The sequence below is a fragment of the Scardinius erythrophthalmus genome (assembly GCF_964197995.2).
Source record: "Scardinius erythrophthalmus genome assembly, chromosome: 11".
In the NCBI taxonomy this organism is placed as follows: domain Eukaryota; kingdom Metazoa; phylum Chordata; class Actinopteri; order Cypriniformes; family Leuciscidae; genus Scardinius; species Scardinius erythrophthalmus.
Genome location: NC_138231.1, coordinates 10,351,389 through 10,357,398, shown reverse-complemented (window position 1 = coordinate 10,357,398; position 6,010 = coordinate 10,351,389).

Sequence of the window (6,010 nt, the reverse complement as noted above, 5' to 3'; positions counted from 1 at the left end):
CAAATCCTGATACTGACATAATGACATACAATAAATGTGGAAAATTGAACTACACGATTCAGGGAGCAGGATACACAGTGAACTCCGAAAAAATACTACGCTTGAGCAAACAGTTTGTGAATAGGTTACTACAAATGATGACCGTGAATAAAATATAATATTCAGAGTAAACAGTGTAGCTGAGAGTGTTTATGTCAGAATGTTTACTTTTAAACCACAACCTTCTTGGGGTCTCCGATATATTTAACGATATCTTTTGCATTTCTAATCCAAACAACGTCAAACTTGGCACTGCACTTACTTGTGCCCGTAGCGAGACACCTGTCAAGTTTGAAATCCATCGGACAAACGGTTCGAGAGATATGCGAATAACAGACATACTAACTTACTGACAGACAGATGTTTCTGTAATTTATAGATAGATTAACCAGCCTATCATCTAATGATAACAGAAACTGAAGCTGTTCCTTGGTCACAACGGCTCACAAATGATTATAAAGACATGACTTAAAGGCATTTACCCAACTTACTGAAATTAACACCATTAAAAGGAGATGAAAGGCTTCCTCTCTTGAGGAAAGATGATGTTTCGCAAACAAATACGGATGTACTTTAGTACCAAATCGATACCTAAACAAAAAATAACGTAATTATATCAGTCTTTCTACTGTAGTAATGACTTGAACTGACAGACGGCTTTGTATTTCTGTGCTTGGTTTGGTAGGAGTGTATTCACACTTGGGGAAAATGCTCATCTTGGCAAGGTAATGTAAACAGATGTTGGTTATGTCTTACATGAATGTAAACTGGTGGGACTTGAATTATGCATAATGTTTTTGCTACTGAAAAGAGACTGCACTGCTTTTTCCCAGTATTTGTTAGCCTATTTAATTCCTGTTTGCACTGGAAGTGGATATGACTGAGTGCACAATTACTTCCTAGCTTAAGGGTTGGTTTTAATGAAAGCTGTGAAAGTAAATGTAGTACTTCTGTCAGAAATAATCAGGTGAGCTGCCATTTTAGCTTTCTACAAGCTGCCCAAAAATCCACAAACTTCACCATTTTTGTATAAAGGAAAGAAAAAAGAATCCTGTCTGAGTTTGCAAAAGGTCTTACCTTAAAAGTTGCTCTTTAATACAGTAAATAGAATGGTGTTTTTATTACTTCTATGATTTTAGCAAATGTCAATAATGTTTTCCTATAAGCAAAACAGTACACTGAAAATGAGAAAATGGCTTCATAAAAATTTTATTGAACGAAATGGGATTGACTTGACATCTATTTTCACACTGTTTGCGTTGTAGTTTAGCTTCACCCGTCAGTGTCACGGGTGGAAGTAATAGTGAAGCGAGGATTCAAGTGCAGGAATGAAGGGTCTTTAATAAAAACGAAACAAAATACAAACAAAAACTCCCCGTGTAAAAAAATAAAAAAATAAAATAAAATAGAACTATGGCAGGAAACAGGAACACGAGGATACATAAATGACAAACCAGCACAGCACTGCAAACAAAGGGAGAATAAATAGGGACGCAAACAAAAGAGGGTAATGAGGGAAGGCAGGTGGGGCAAATTAATCAATAATTAGATAACAAAATGGGAGGGGCTAGACAATCACAGGAGAGCACATGGCACAAGGAAACACATGACAAGCCATGTGCTCACAACAAACAGGATTATAACACAAGCACATGACAAACCGGGACTGTCAGAGCTCTGTCACCAAACCAAGATATACACTAGACAGAAGTGGCAGAACCCTGACAGACAGGACAGATCATAGTCAACCCTGCAAACGTTCCTACTTAATGAATATTTTTTGTCATATTTCCCAATTAAAAATAAAACTCCTTGAAAAGGTATATTTACTTTAACACTTAGCCTATTATTTGCTTGAATTACAAAAAAATTGAAAAAATTTTATGTTTCCAAACTTTTGACAGATAGGCTACTGTATATAACTGGAAAGAATAAAAAATATAAAAAAAACATGGAAAAGACTCTTTTTTTTGCTGTGTAATTATTAGTATTATTTGCAAAATACCTAACAGTTACAAAATGTTGCCTTTGTGTGGTAGAGTACTTTACATAACAGCACATATAATCTGTGCCAAAAAAGCTACCACAATTTTTGCTGCGGTTTTTCTCCCTCTTATAGTGTTTCTGGGTCTTTGGTTATCTTAGACTGTTTCCAAAGCATAATCATTTGCCTCCTTTTCCAAATAAGGCTGTTCCTCAAGCAGTTGGGCATGTATTCTATCACTGCAGGCCTTTTCCCTGCATTCCTCTAGTCTCGCTGGTTTTTCTCGTCTCTCATGATAAAACCAACCAAAGGCACCGTGAATAGTTTCAGTAAACAATTTAATGTTATGTGTACAGCCATGCTTGTAAAACCAAACATTTTCATGATCTACATGCCAAACAAACTGTTCTGTACTATGAAGACTCTTATGGACCATACTGGGCTGGTTTACAGCTGAGGAGAGATGGGTAAATAAAGAGATTCTGAGGTTAAAACTGATGTACACCAAGAACAACGCTGCACAACTGGCCGCTATTTACACAGACATCTTTAATCACTCCCTGTCCACATCCTCCGTTCCGAGAAAACCACTATGGTGTCACTGTGCCCTCCAAAAAAGGCTTCAAGCCAAAATAAGCAACCAGTTGCACTAAGACAAGGCTCATTTTAGATGTCCACTGCCTCGCGTAGTAGACAAGAGTGGGTAGTTACAGTCAGGGGGAGGAATTTCTACCCAAACAAATGGTCAATTTGTTAACTCTTCTAATTGGCAGAAATTCAAGACAATAATATAAATGAAAGTCAATAATAGCATTAACTACTTTCCACTCCTAAGGCCTGGCAGAAGAAGTGCAAAATTACAGTCAGCTTTTCAAACAAACAAACAAACAAAAAATAGACTGCGCTCTTATCAACCCAGGTGGTCAGCAGCGAGTTCGTCGGTCGGCAACTCACTCCAGCCCACCGCCTTGAGTGTGGAGGCAAACTCTGCTCAACCCTGCTCAATGGCACTGCGGAATCCCACAGCGGCAAGGACTCCATGACTGCCGCGTTCCTCCTTCCTCCCAAGTTTCGGCAACAATGTAACGAGGTGAGTTGTTATGGGAAGATTAAGATGGGAACCGGTGGACATTCAAACAACTTTAATATATCAAAATATACAAAACACAAAATGAAAGCAAAACCGGCAGACGACTGCTGCATACATAAAAAAAAAAAACAGTCCAGGCCTGGTCCTCTCTCGTCCTTCACTGTCGTTGCTCCTCCTTTTATGCTTCCGTAGCTCCTCTGTGAGAGATACAAGGCCGGTACGCCGATTTATCACGCCACCGCGCCTTTCTGTCACAGCTCTCGGCCCAGACCTGCTTGCCACAGATATGAATCGATCCGTTTAGTCCAAATTTTCCGAAGAGACACAATAGCTTTATATAATGAACAGATTGAATTTAGGCTTTTATTCACATATAAACATTGATCAGCGAACAGATGCTCAACTGTTCTTAAACTTCATTGATATCTGCTGAAGCGCAAATGTGCTGCGTAACACGAGAATTACTCTCATTGGTTCTGACACATCAAGTTACCATGCTTGAGCTTCTGTTTACCACAACTGACGTGTGAGTTGATTGATGTATCTGTGATGATTACACGGCTCTGTGGATTCTGATTGGTCAATCGTGCCATCCAGCGTTATGTTATTCCCAGACCTCAACAACCTCTGAAAACAGATAACGCAGGCTCATCCGGGTTACTGAAGTCAGCAGCGCAAAACGCTTGCTAGGAACTGTTTTTCTTCGTGGAAGTTTGGCATTTGGCGAGCAAATAAAAAATAAAACGCAAACAAATCAATATTTTGTGTACAGTTATTTAATTATGCCATCCAGTATCATGGACTCGCTCTATCTTATTTCATACAAACGCAGCTGCTGCCATTTTGTGACTATTGTTTTTATACACTGTTGGATTATAAAATACAAACAGGTACGATTTTAAAACAGTTTATTTTGAAATCAATATCTCTAATCTACATAATTATTTATGTGGCAAAATGCTGTGTAATAGTGGCCTGTGTAATAGTGTATACCGCATGTGTCCATCTAGTTTGAACTTGCCACTCTAGCAACTGCTCTCTCCACGGAAGCTTTACGTTTAAAGAACTAATAAATATTTCAGCTCAGATCAATATTTCGTGTCTTAATTATTTACTTATGTGGCAAGTAACTATGGGGCGCTGTTTGTAAAGCGGCTCACGCTGAAAATAACAGCAACATTTTGTCACATTTAGCTTCAAACAATGTTTAAAAAACTGGTATGAATTTTTGACGGTCACTTTTTACCACATTTACAACAATATTTGTCAACTTAGAGATATTTAAATAGTTAAATCTAAATATTAAATGTTACACCTAAATGTTAAATGTTAAATCTAAATGATAAATCTAAATCTAAATGTTAAATCTAAATCTAAATGTTAAATCTAAATGTTAAATATAAATATAAATCTAAATGTTAAATCTAAATATTAAATCTAAATCTAAATGTTAAATATAAATGTTAAATCTAAATCTAAATGTTAAATCTAAATGTTAAATCTAAATCTAAATGTTAAATCTAAATGTTAAATCTAAATCTAAATGTTGAATCTAAATCTAAATGTTAAATCTAAATGTTAAATCTAAATCTAAATCTAAATGTTGAATCTAAATCTAAATGTTAAATCTAAATCTAAATGTTGAATCTAAATGTTTCGGGTGAAACTAAATATTTAACTAATATGCGAATTCAAAATGCCGGTAACAGGAAGTGCCAAAATAAAAGCTCGAGGTGGTCGAGCTCCAACACAAGGCGGTGGTACTCCCCACACTCGCGCCGGACAACTTCACTCCGGATAGGGTGAACCCAGTGCCGACGACGTGGCTTCTTCCTCCGGAGGTAGAGCAGAGCAGCTACAATGATCATTCTCTTACTTCGATTCATGACTGAAATCCACAAAACACATCACTTCCTCGAACAAATGCTTTAAATAAGCAACATTTCCCGCTTGGTCAAAACCACGCCCATAGCGGCAAACTGAGGAACGCCCATCAACGTACAAATGTGGGGAGGCGTCGCGACACCACGCGACAGTCGTGTCGGACAAGTGGATCAGCGCCGTAAGACTTCATAAAGATCTTCATCTGTGTTCAGAAGATGAATTGAAGTCTTACATGTGTGGAACGACATGAGGGTGAGTAATTAATGACAGAATTTTCATTTTTGGGTGAACTAACCCTTTAATTTGATTATGATTATGAGGGCAAATGAATTAAAAAAATGCATACAGGTAAAATATTTACAATAAATACTGCAATATTAGGAGGAAAAACAAGTGTCAATTTTGATTTCATGGCGACATGGTGTGCAATTCATGTGCCACTTGTTGCCACTATTTGTCTGAAAGCTAATTTTGTTAATGTACTGTTTGCAGATTATATTCATATTTGTACAAAATGTAATAAATGTTGCATATGTTTAATAAACATTATTTTTTCTTTTAATTGCTTATACACAGTATCTTCCTAGTATTGTTGAAGGAAAAGACGTTTACTTGAAGACCCAGCAGATGGCGCTCTCACTCATTCTCCAGATGATAACTACAAAAGAACAAAAATGAAAGGAAACTCAAAACAGCTGTCATAATATTTTATGTATAATAATAGGCTTAGCCTATATAATAAGTATAATAGTGATCAGTCCTTTCAGTTTCTTTGTATCCACAGGATACACCCACAACTGCCACACAAATATACCAAAACTTTCAATCACTCAATCATGACCACTGAGTCAGCCAAACAAAAATATCAGTGCCAAACATTTATAAACGATTGTTTATGTATTTCATATTTTCGCATCTTTTTCGATATTCACCCATGATATTAAGCTTCAGAAATAAAACAGATGACGTCATGGTCTGGATATATCTGTTGACAGAAACTTAAACCTCTCTCA